We start from the raw sequence: 12,973 nt of genomic DNA on the forward strand, positions 1-12,973 counted from the left end.
TTTCCAAGCCAGGGCCTCATCTTCCAATTATATCCCAAGAACTGGTGTGTTGGCTAATACCAAAACCAGAGGTTCTCAAAAACTTGTAAAAATAAGGCCTGGAATTCTCAAAGGAGAATCAATAAAAATTCCTTCATTCAATTCCCATATCGTATTGGCACCCGCTGCCAAGTTTTTATAGCGCCTTTGGGCAAAAAAGCCCTCATTTGCCCTTTTCCTCTAAGCCCAAACCACACAACTTCCCCCAGGGAGAGTGCAAAGGTGCTGCTCTGTCCTCTTACTGCATGAGGGAGGTGAAATGGTCTCTCCCAGATGGTTGCCTGCTGTGCTGGTTCTCTATTTGCAGAGAGGGGCTTTCTTTTGTTTTTAACATAGGGGAACATTCCTAAATGTTATCTCCCACCTTGATCCTCTATAATCTCATTCAGGTGCATGTGGGAACCAGGGGCTGTAGATTCAGAAAGATGCCACCTGCAATGCTCTACCCATTTATACTTAGATGTAGCTCCATTTTATTCTGTGGCACTTATTACTGAGATGTTTAGGATTTGAGCTGGCAAACACAGCTCACCCCCCACCCCACCCCGGTGTTTATTTTTCTGCTTTTTCAGCACTGTGCTTTTTGCCACAATTTATTCCAACGATAGCAACTGGGAGAGGTGCCTTTGCGTCCTCAAATAACACTCTACATGATGCCAAGATATTCATGCCGCCTCACCCGTAAATCTCCAATCTCTTGGCATTTGCTGGACATGATAAATAAGTTTAATAGCCGTGGTCTGGAAACCCCTTCAATATGTCTCTGTTCCTGGGTTATTGATGTCAAAATGTGTTCCAAATGCATTCTCTCATCCTTTGAGGTTGTTGCAGCAAACAGATGTGCCCTTGACTGCCCGAAGGAAGAAAATAAACTCTGAAGAAGTTGAAGGGGAATTGGTGGCGGGATTTTTTTTGTTTTTACAAAAGAACTAGATTTGAAAAATCCAAACGTGCCTTCAGTTATTCAGCTTGCAAAGTCAAGCCATTACGACAGGGAACACACAATTGCACATTCCAATAATGTCGCAAATTGCTAAACCACACAATTGGTTTAATGCAGCAGATGCACGGCTTATTTACTAAACTGAGTGCCAATCTGATTGAGGGCTCCTCAAGTTTAAAATGGGTTGTTGTGGAATGGAGAAGTGAAAACAATTATCACTTGATGAAGTGGCCAGCATCTGCCTCAGAAACAATGGCTGCATACATACCATATAGCTCAAGTCCATTTCAAATTCATAGCTTCCTTCAAAGAATCCTGGAGACTGTAGTTTGTTAAGGGTGCTGGGAATTGTAGATCTGTGAGGGGAATTACAGTTGCCAGTATTCTGGGGGTGGTTAGACCCAGACTCTCCCAGTGTTCCTATTTTCCAGGGACATCCCAGATTTAGAGAAGCCGTCTCAGTTTCTGATTTGATCCTGAAATGTCCCGCTTTTCCTTAGGACATCTCTGTTGTCATCAGAGAAATGTTGGAGGATATGGAGTTATCCACCCACCAGTAAGCCATTTGAAGGCAATCCTGTACTGTATAGGGAAGGGTTTTTTAAATGGTTAATGTTTTATTATGTTTTTATGTATGTTGGAAGCTGCCCAGAGTGGCTGGGGCAACCCAGTAAGATGTGTGGGGTATAAATGGTAAAATTATCATTATGGAATAGGACATCCGTATTTTCATCAGATACCATATTTTTCGCTCTATAAGACACACTGGACCGCAAGACGCACCTAGTTTTTGGAGGAGGAAAACAAGAAAAAAAATATTCTGAATCTCAGAAGCCAGAACAGCAAGAGGGATCGCTGCGCAGTGAAAGCAGCAATCCCTCTTGCTGTTCTGGCTTCTGTGATAGCTGCGTAGCCTGCATTCGCTCCATAAGACGCACACACATTTCCCCTTACTTTTTAGGAGGGAAAAAGTGAGTCTTATAGAGCAAATAATACGGTAAATGTTGGAGGGTATGGGAGATCATGTGCTTTAAATGTATTGTGTGAATGCAGCCAGTATTTGTTGATTTCAGAACACTGGACAGCAAAACCTTATGTGGAAACTGGCAAGTGTTGCCATCAGAGCAAGATTTTGAGGCAGAAGTCCAGGGCCCCTTTCATCATAATGACCTAGAACAGTCCTGTAACACAGCAGGGCTGGTTTGCCACAGTTTTAATTAAGCAAAGTCGTACATCTTGTCATTTAAAGAGGAAGCTGCCTGTAAGACCATGAAGTCCAGAGTCTAAAACTGCCTAAATGAACCACTGGAACTGTGACTCCCAATATTGCCACAATCTATTATCCCACTTTCCTATCACAGCTTAAGAACTGGTGTGTTGGTTCATGCCTAAGCCAAAAGGTTCTCAAAGTTTGTCCCTTAGCTGTTTTTGTTTTTAAAAGACTTTAGGTTGCCAAAGAACAAAAGCAATAGCTGATATGCATATTGATGACAACCTCTGAATTACCACCTTTAATTTGACAAATTCAGATGGGGAATCAGAGGTCAAAATGAAAAGAAAGTGAACCAATAACTCTTTAAGATTACACATACATTGCTCCTGTGTTTTCCACTTGATCTGCAGACATTATGTGGAGAGAAAACTTCTGTTTGAGAGAGTTAGCTAATCGCAATCCTTTTTAAAGCAAAACCAACAAGGCTTGAACCTGGGACCTTCTATGTGCAAAAACAGAGACTTGTCCACTGAGTCACAACAGTCTTTTAGTAGATGACAAGGGATTGCACATCACAGAGTAATGGATTTTCATCCATCACAGCTGAAATATAATGTGAAACCTTTATGAGTACGTGTATAAAGCCTCACTCCTTTTGATGGAGTCATCTTCCACATGATGCTTTTTGGAGTAACTCTGCAAGCAGTTCAGCTGGAGTGAGTCACATTGCAAGCCTGTTTGGACAGAGACAATCAAGGCCGTTGATAAAAACCACTGTTTGGTTAACCTTGTTGCAAGGCTCAGAAATTGAGAACAGCATAGGCACGTCCTCTTTTTGAAGCACTGCTGGTGGCCCTGCAGTACTTGACTGCCACAAAGAGCTTTAGAGAACAGCAAGGAAGCGCTGGGACTCCACAGATTCATAGAAAATGTTTGATGTCAAAGGAACAAATGAGTGCCATGGCAGTAAAGAGACATCAGAAGGGCTCAGGGGTGTAGCGTTTGTCTCACATTTATTTGCTTTACAAATTTATAATCTGCACTTCCATAAAAATATAGCAATACACAGAGTGCAAAATAAAAGGATAGAGATGACAAAAGATCCATGAAAACATCAATATAATGAAATAAATACTAATTAGTTAATACTGTGTCCTTGAACTCTGGTAATTCCTCTTTCTTGCCTAAATAGAGGATGCAGAGGCGGGTGGTTGTGTAAATTAGCGTATTGTACAGTGGTAAAATATGAAATTGTTGCTCTTCCCACTTTTACCTCTTGCCCTAAATGCCGCTAGAAGATTCCCCAGAAGGGTGAAAAGGTTTTCCCACCCCTGTGTTAGAGCCTCGCTGCTATGTCCCCCTGGTTTTGTGCTTTTTAATAGAATCATAGAATTGGAAGGGACCACGAGGACCATCTAGTCCACCCCTGCAAAATGCAGAAATAGTCTGCCCAACTAGGGACTCGAACCCATGACCCTAATTAAGAGTATCTTTTCAGACTTGGAAATACCGGTAACTAACAGATTAAGGATTACTTTCAGGCAAGCAGGAAGGTGTCCAAAATGTGGCAAGGAGTGGAAGTGTGAAGGTAAAAAACCACCTCATTAATTGGAGTTCTAAATGACCTGTCAGTGTTGCAGATCTGGGCAAGTGATTCAGAGCCTTCCTACAGGCTTTGTGTGTGTGTTTGCTGAACGCTTTTTGTTGGCGTGCAGCAACGTGGCTTCCCTTTCCTCTGCCAGCTCTTGCATGAAATCGTTTGACCATGAAGAACAAGGAGGTCGAGTATCATGTTACTGTGGCACACTTTGCCAAAACAAAAACAAGTTTCCGGGTACGATGATATGTCATTAGCGAAAGAATAGCATATCCTGGAAGACAAGCGTTCAAACAGGGCTTGACAGTGATCTTTCATAATCCTCCTCATACACAGACAAAAGATGCAGTTTCTTACTTTAAATAATTATTATTCTTATTCCTAGTCAATTTATTACCTGTCCTTCGCCATCAGATCCAGGGCAAGTTACAACCGTTTTAAATTCAAGACAGTATTAAAAACAGGGTGTGTTAAAAACTGTGTTCCTACCTCTTTAAACTGTTATGGTTTTCCCCAAAGAATTCTGGGAATAGTAGTTTGTTAAGGGTGATGAGACCTGCAGTACTAGGAGACCCCCCCTTCTTTACAGAGCTCTCCAATTCCCAGAGTTCCTTTGGAAAAGAGGTATTGCTTGTTAAACCATTCAGGATTTGTAGTTCTGTAAGGGGAATAAGGGTCCCCTACTAACTCTCAGCAACCTTAACTAACTACAGTTCCCAGAATTCTCTGGGGGAAGCCATGGCCATGTAAAGTGGTAAAGATAAAGGGACCCCCAACCATTAGGTCCAGTCGTGGCCGACTCTGGGGTTGCGGCCCTCATCTCGCTTTATTGGCCGAGGGAGCCAGCGTACAGCTTCTGGGTCATGTGGCCAGCATGACTAAGCCGCTTCTGGCAAACCAAAGCAGTGCACGGAAACGCTGTTTACCTTCCCGCCGGAGTGGTACCTATTTATCTACTTGCACTTTGACGTGCTTTCGAACCGCTAATTCGGCAGGAGCAGGGACCGAGCAACGGGAGCTCACCCCATCGCTGGGATTCGAACCGCCGACCTTCTGATCGGCAAGTCCTAGGCTCTGTGGTTTAACCCACAGCACCACTTGTGGTACAGTACTGCTTTAAACCTATTGCGCAGATGGTGCTCCTGTGCTGAATGGAGCTCTCCAGGCCAGGTGCAGCTCAGTTTGGCTGCTTGACCGGCCCATATAACTCTTGTGCAGCTGCATAACTCAAATAATGCATAAGTTAACAAAGTCAGACTTTGGCACTGGAAATCTGAAGAGCAACAGAGCAGTGATAAAAGCAGCTGAGTGAGGAAACAGGGGGCAAGGGTTGCTCCAAGGGGGGCGGCCGAGAAGTACTTGGAAGGAAGGTGTTGTGCGTGTTCAAAAAAACGAGCATGTTGGGTTTATGATTAAAGCTGTTAATGGTTAATGAGTTTTTGTTTGCTTTGATGGGAGATGCTGAGAAGGTTTGACGAAGAGGGCAAAGGAGTGTTGCAGGTGCAGAAGAGGCGTGGGGATGATGGCAGCCCCTCTTTATGATAGGAGGGCCAGCTCAGTGATTGAGTGATATTTAGCGTTATCCCTGTAACATCAAAAGTAACTACAGTCAAAGGTAGGAGTGGTGATTTCAAGCCAATACGCGAACTTTCCGCACCCACATGACTCCAGGCTTGGTGGGCTTCCCTTCTCTGGACACATCAACACGGTACATTTAAAGCAGTATTGTAGTATTTTAAACAGCCATGGCTTCCTCCAGAGCAACCTGTAGTTAATCCGGGTGCTGAGAGTTCTTAGGATGCCCCTACGAGCAACACGTATCGGAGTGGTTTGTCCTTCAATCCCTCTTCTTAGTGAAATCTGGGAACTGTAGGTTCTGTGAGGGGAATTTGTGGGGACCGAATCTCTGTGAGTTTGTGTTTTTTTTGAAGGATGGGTAGCGTGGCTAGAATGAAAACAAGAACAAAAACCACACCAACATTTGTGCCAGCTCTGGAAATATAATCCTCACTTACTTATGGCTATAAATAAGCAATGTTTTGCAAAATAGACCAGATGGAATTAGGGATGGGTCTCTCGATGTTTGTTCTCTTGGTTTCTCATTTTCCCCCCAGACTTACAAGCTAGGCACCTTTCCTGGGCGCCAAGGTGAGCTCAGTGTTTGCTGAGTGCAGTGACCTGAGGTAAAATCCAACCAAGTCCTACTCAGAGTAGGCCCATTTTTAATTAAAGGACCAAACTTAGTCTCATTTATTGATTTCAGTGGGTTTACTCAGAGTCGGGCTAGCATGGGTACAACCTATTGAGAGGCATTCAGTGCTCTACTACAAGGTTTTGCAACAGCTACACAACTTGGCAAGACTGTGAAATTGATGTGGGAGGGCTACAGGCCGCTACAGCCGTTCCTGTTATGAGCAGAATGGAAAGTAATTTAATCAATTTCTGCCCTTTGCCATACGTTTGCCCCAAATCTATCATCTCAACAAGTAATTTATTAACACCAATAAACGATGGCAGGTTGCGAAACCCTCCCTTTCTTCCAATTAAGCCTGTGGGTTTTGTTGTTGTTGCTCGTGTTCTTATGGTATATTTCACATCAGGGAAGGAGGGGAGCTGATCTCTGACATGGACTGAAAAACAAAAATACAAAAACACTGAACCTCAAAAATATTGTGAGCCATGTTATTCCAACTGCTTTGTGCAAACAAGAAAGCAAATATTGAGCTTCCCCTTTTCTGATTTACTGCTGTTAGTTCCCCCACTCTTCCTGTGTTGACTGATAAAACGGTGCATCGGAGCTGTAAGCAGATCTTATCAGCACAGCCTTATGATTGCTTTCAACTGGTCAAATGATTGTTGCTGATTAACCACCTGCTTGTTAACCAAGTAATTAATCAATGAAATGAAATGGCACATTATCAAAACCTCAGTTGTAGGAAGGTTTGTAGAATCATAGTTAGAAGGGACCCCAAGGGTCATCGAGTACAAATGAGGTTAATGCAGGAATCTCAACGAAAGCATCCATGACAGATGGCCACCCAATCTCAGCTTAAAAACCTCCAAGGAAGGAGAGTCCACAACTGTCAAAGCTCTTCCTGACATTTCCTTGTAATTTGAGGCCGTTGGTTCGAGTCCTACCCTCCACGGCAGGAGAAAACTGGCTTGCTCCATCTTCCATGTGACAGCCCTTAAGTTATTTGAACTTTCTAGTATAGACCATTCCTGATATTTTCTTTTTATTCCATTTTATGGTACTATCCATGGTGACCCAAAACTGAACTAGATAGACCAACGAACACCTGAGCTCACAGCTCTGTTGAACAACAACCCTGACAGCATGAACTTCGGAGTGATAGCTTTCAAATTAAGAGTGGCCAGATGTGTAAGAAAACAGGGCTCCCTTCCGCACCAACCATTAACACTGGTGTAAAAGACAGGATTTCAGCAAGTCTAGCTTGTTATGCAAGGTAACACCTACTGAAATGCCCTCATCTGCACGAGTTGCAGGGAACCTTTGGTCCTCCAGGTGTTGATGAACGACTGTTCCCACCATCCCTGCAATTGACCATACCTAAGGAACATCAGGGACACAGGTGGCGCTGTGGGTTAAACCACAGAGCCTAGGACTTGCCGATCAGAAGGTCGGCGGTTCAAAAGCACGTCAAAGTGCAAGTAGATAAATAGTTACCGCTCCGGCGGGAAGGTAAACGGCGTTTCCGTGTGCTGCTCTGGTTTGCCAGAAGCGGCTTAGTCAGGCTGTCCACATGACCCGGAAGCTGTACGCCGGCTCCCTCGGCCAATAAAGCGAGGTGAGCGACGCAATCCCAGAGTCGGTCATGACTGGACCTAATGGTTAGGGCAGTGTTTCCCAACCTTTTTTGGGCAAAGGCACACTTGTTTCATGAAAAAAATCTCGAGGCACACCACCATTATAGCCCCGTGACGTCAGCGCACAGCGTCACGCCGGGAGGGACGCACGAAAGTGTAAGTTTCAATTTTCCCCCCTCCCCCTTGCCTTCCTTCTGTGCCAACCGCCAAAAAGCCAAGAAAAAAAGCCAAGACTTTAGGGCAGCAGGTCGACACAGAAGAAGCTCCTACCTAAGGACAGGTACGACGGCCGTGTCCTCTTCTGCCACACTTGGCAGCCCTGCCTCACGGTCGTGACTCCCACCCTGATTTCTCCCCGCAGGTCGAGCGGCACAGGCAGCCCAATGTGTCCAGCCCAGACACAAGCCCCGCTTCCCCACTCTAGATCCTGAATGCGACCAAGTGCTCTGGACTCCTGAGCAGGGTGGGAAAGAGGACTCGCATCTGGTAGCCTCCGGGCTCCTCGCCTGCTCGAGGGATGGCATTGCAGGCAAGCTGCCGGCTGTCGCCATCGCCGCCCCCTCATGCAAGTGGACCTGCCCGGAGTGGTGGGCCGGGGGAGGCTCGCTCTCTGTGGGGATGTGGCCCGCACGCGCGGCCCCGCTTCCTCCTGCCCAGGGCTGAGCTCCTTACCCGCGATCTCGGTCTCGCGCACGTGGATCCCACTTATTCTGAAGCTCGCGCCACTAGCCGGGGCTCTCACACCGTGCCAGGGCGAGGCGGCGCGGCCCACTGACGTCATCGCGGCTTGCTGCCGCCCTCGACTTCCCTGTTCCCTCCCCTCCCTCGGGTCGCCGTGGTTACCGAGGACTGCAAGCTGCTTGGGCGAGCGTGGGGCATTAAGTGGGAGAAGGAAAATTAAAATTAAAACTCGCCTGAAGGCCGCCTCTCCGGATACAGTGGTGCCTCGCAAGACGAAATTAATTCCTTCCGCAAGTCTCTTCGTCTTGCGAGTTTTTCGTCTTGCGATGCACGGTTTCCCATAGGAATGCATTGAAAATCAATTAATGCGTTCCTAGGGAAACCGCCTTCAGACCAGGTCCGGGGACAGTCTGTCCCCCGACCTCTTCTGAAGGCTGGGGGGGGGGGACAAGGGCTTTTCTTCCCACCCCCAGCATTTTAAAAAACCCCGGGACAGCGGAGGACTTCTCCGCTGTCCGGGGCAATCTTAAAATGCTGGCGGGCGGCATTTTAAAATCGCCCGGGACAGCGGAGGACTTCTCCGCTGTCCGGGGCGATTTAAAAGCCCCTGGGAAGGCAGGCAGGGGGGGATAAAGATTTTTGCCTCCCGCCCGCCTTCAGAAGAGGTCCTGGACCTCTTCTGAAGGTGGGCGGGGGCGAAAGTCTTTGCTCCCCCCTGCCTGCCTGCCTTCCCGGGAGAGCGGAGAAAGGCAGCGCGTTTCACCGCTGTCCTGGATGGCTTTAGAAGGTCCTTGACCTCTTCTGAAGGCCGGCGGGGGCGAAAGCCTTTGCTCCCCCCTGCCTGCCTTCCCGGGAGAGCGGAGAAAGGCAGCGCGTTTCTCCGCTGTCCCGGACGGCTTTTGAAGGCAGGCTTTTGAAAGCCGTCCGGGACAGCGGAGAAACGCAGCGCGCCCTTGCCGCTGCCCCCCGACTTGGCTGGAAGGCTGGCGGGGGGAGAAGCCTGCTCCTCCCCATCGCCAGCCCCGCAAACTCGGGGGACAGCGGGAGAGGCGCAGCTCGCCCTTCCCGCTGCCCCCCGACTTGGCTGGAAGGCTGGCGGGGGGAGAAGCCTGCTCCTCCCCATCGCCAGCCCCGCAAACTCGGGGGACAGCGGGAGAGGCGCAGCGCGCCCTTGCCGCTGCCCCCCGACTTGGCTGGAAGGCTGGCGGGGGGAGAAGCCTGCTCCTCCCCATCGCCAGCCCTGCAAACTCGGGGGACAGCGGGAGAGGCGCAGCGCGCCATCCCGCTGTCTCCCGACATGGTTTGGAGGCTGGCGGAGGGCTTCCTCCTCCCCCAGCCCCGCAAGCTCCCAGAGCGATGCCAAAGCTGCGCGCAGCTTCGGCATGGCTCTGGGTCCCGTTCTGGGGGAGGGGGAAGCTCGGGCTTCCCCCGCCCCAGCCCCGCGCCTGGCGGTGGGGGAATAATTTTTTTCCCCTTTATTCCCCCCCCCGCCAATTTTTCCCGCGGCACACCAGGCAACGTCTCGCGGCACAGTAGTGTGCCGCGGAACACCGGTTGGGAAACACTGGGTTAGGGGTCCCCTTTACCCCTTTACCTTTAAGGAACATTATGACAAACCTAGTGGATCAAGCCAGTGGCCCATCTGGTCCAAGCATCCTGCTCTCACAGCAGCCAACCAGATGCCTCAATGGGAATCCTGCAAGCCAAGGAGTTGTTGGGAGTTGTTCTTCAGCAACAGCCAGCGTGTGCTGGTCCCGGGGGTAAAGTACCGTGGGTGTAGCAGAGTCCACACGAAGAGGGGCGAGGTCCGAGGCGAAGAGCCGGGCGGGGAACAGGAACGCTGGAACAGGAGGCTGAGCAGGGAACAGGAACACCGGATGGTCGGGAACAGGAGGCCGAGCAGGGAACAGGAGTACTGGATAGTCAGGAACAGGAAGCCGAGCAGGGAACAGGAGTACCGGATAGTCAGGAACAGGAGGCCGAGCAGGGAACAGGAACACAGGAAGGTCCGAAGCCAACAACGACGTTGCTCCCGCAACCTGGGGCCGGGCTGACTGGGCTTTTATCCTCTTCTAAGGCCAGGGGCGGTCCCGGCCCCCAGGAGCCCCGCCTCCTCTGGCCTTAAGGCGAGCACTCCTCCTGGGGGCAACCAGTTCCCTTCGCCTCTCTGCCCTAAGCCTCTGCAGATCAGGAGAGGCCGAAGGGTTACTGGGCCCTGGAGGAGGCTCACCTGTGGCCACTGAGTCATCAAGCCCCTCTGGGGCCAGAAGGGCTTCACCTGGGGCCAGCTCCTGATGCACTGCCACAGGTGCAGGCTCTTCAGCATCTAGGCCTTGCCCCAGTTCAGCCGGCCCTGGAGGCGGGGACTCCTGTGCAGGCTGGGATTCCTCTGTTTCATCCTCCGAATCGGAATCCCAGGCCATCACACAGCGAGCCAAAGCTTTCCTACGCCTGGCTTGCTTTATTGCACATTTTAATCACAGGTGTTTATTTTAATGTGTTGATGGGATTGTTTTACTGTATTTTTTAAAAATCTAGGTGCATTTATTTTTCTGTCATTGGTTGTATACAGTGGTACCTTGGTAGTTGAACAGCTTGGCTCCCAAACAAATTGGCTCCCGAACGTCTCAAACCCAGAAGTGAGTGTTCCAGTTTGCAAACATTTTTCGGAAGCTGAACATCCAACACAGCTCTTCCGCTTGAGTTCAGGAAGCTCCTGAAGCTAATCAGAAGCCACGCCTTGGTTTTTGAACCATTTCGGGAGTCGAACGGACTCCTGGAACGGATTAAATTCAAGAACCAAGGTACTACTGTACAGTGGTATCTCGGGTTAAGAACTTAATTCGTTCCGGAGGTCCGTTCTTAACTGAACTGTTTTTAACCTGAAGCACCACTTTAGCTAATGGGGCCTCCTGCTGCCGCCGCACTGCCGGAGCACGATTTCTGTTCTCATCCAGAAGCAAAGTTCTTAACCTGAGGTAATATTTCTGGGTTAGCGGAATCTGTAACCTGAAGTGTCTGTAACCCGAGGTACCACTGTACTTGTAAATGGTTTGGAAGCCAACTTTGGCATGCCATATGTCCTCTTTTTCATGATGAGAGGATCCATAGTTAAAAGTATAAGTCGGCAAATGTGTCCTCTTTTTTGCTCTTCAAAATACGCCAACCCTAGATAATGAGGGTTACGCGTACGATTATAGGACAGCTGTGGTGTGTTTTGCATCTGGTCACCCTTGAAACTGTGAAGGTGACATAGGACGGCCTAGGTGCAATGACGTCCAGGGTCTCTCCCTTTCTCTCTCTTGCTTCAATGTAAGGTATCTCACCCTTTTACCCTATAATACAATAACCATATTTGGCCTCTCTCTAGGAAAGCAGCTTTTAAAGTGGTTAATGATTAAAACGCTTCGTCAAAACAACCTGAGAAGCAGCTATTTGAAACACTTGAGCTCCTGGAAAAAGGGTCTCGGCTGCCTATGTGGGAGCTTGTCACCTACCTACGTTAAAGGATTATAGCTTCCCAGCTGAGATAAAGTTGCCAGGTTGCAGCCAGGAGGTTGTGGAAGGGAAAGGGCCATAGTTCCAGGGGCGAGCAGATGATGATTTGCATGAGATCAGGTCCCAGGTTCAATCGCTGTGGCGGAGTGAACAGTCTGGTTGGCCCATGCAGGAGCCAGGCTATGGAACTACGTAGCGCGTCCATGGGGGTGTGACCTCATTGCCATTCATTCTGAAGGAGTGTCTCCACCCCCATTGTTCAGCCTGGACACTGAGATCCAGTACCGAGGATCTCATTGCAAGAAGTGAGGTTACAGGGAACCAGACAAAGGGCCTTTTCGGTGGTGGCGCCCTGTGGAACGCCCTGCCTTCAGATGTGAAGGAAATAAGCAGCTATCTTATTTTTAAAAGACGTCTGAAGGCAGCCCTGTTTAGGGAAGTTTTTAATATTTAATGCTATATTGTTTTTAACACTCGATTGGGAGCCGCCCCAGAGTGGCTGGGGAAACTCAGCCAGATGGAAGGGGTATAAATAATAAATTATTATTATTAAATTATTATTATCCATTGGTTCCTTCCATGTGCAATTGTGGCACCACCTATCCCTGAATGGTGACCTTCAGGGCCGTTTCATAGGTACGTAGGAAGCTTGCTGGTGGCGCTGGGGAAGAGTCTTATGTGGTGAAAACAATGTCTGGGCACGTCATGTGATAGAAGCGATAAGGCTGTTGTTGGCATCCGTCCATCTTGGGAGACTATGGAAGACTGTGCCATCGGGGGTAAAGTTAAAACTGTCGCAGAGTTACAGTGGCTGCAGAGACCGATATGGGAGAGACATGTTTTGTTGCAGCTGGGGAAGATGGAGGCATCCACTTTCGCTGTTAGAAGATGCACCAAGGCGTTTATTCTGTCTATGCTCCTCCCAGCAGTCCTTTCTCCTCTGGTCACTGCTGTGGGTAGGCGAACTGTCACTAGGCTCTTTAGACGCAGAGTAACATGTCGATTGGATGTGGTTAACTCGAATAAGCTGCTGGTCAGGCAAAGATTCCAATCCTCTGACTCAATTATGGGACATAACACAGATATTGTGTGCAGAGGCCAACCATTCCAAGGGTTTGAGAGAGGCCCTTCTTCTCCAGTTCCATCCCCACCCCTTGCGAAGGGAAGTCTGGCT

Source organism: Podarcis muralis, chromosome 15, assembly GCF_964188315.1.
Source record: "Podarcis muralis chromosome 15, rPodMur119.hap1.1, whole genome shotgun sequence".
Lineage (NCBI taxonomy): Eukaryota > Metazoa > Chordata > Lepidosauria > Squamata > Lacertidae > Podarcis > Podarcis muralis.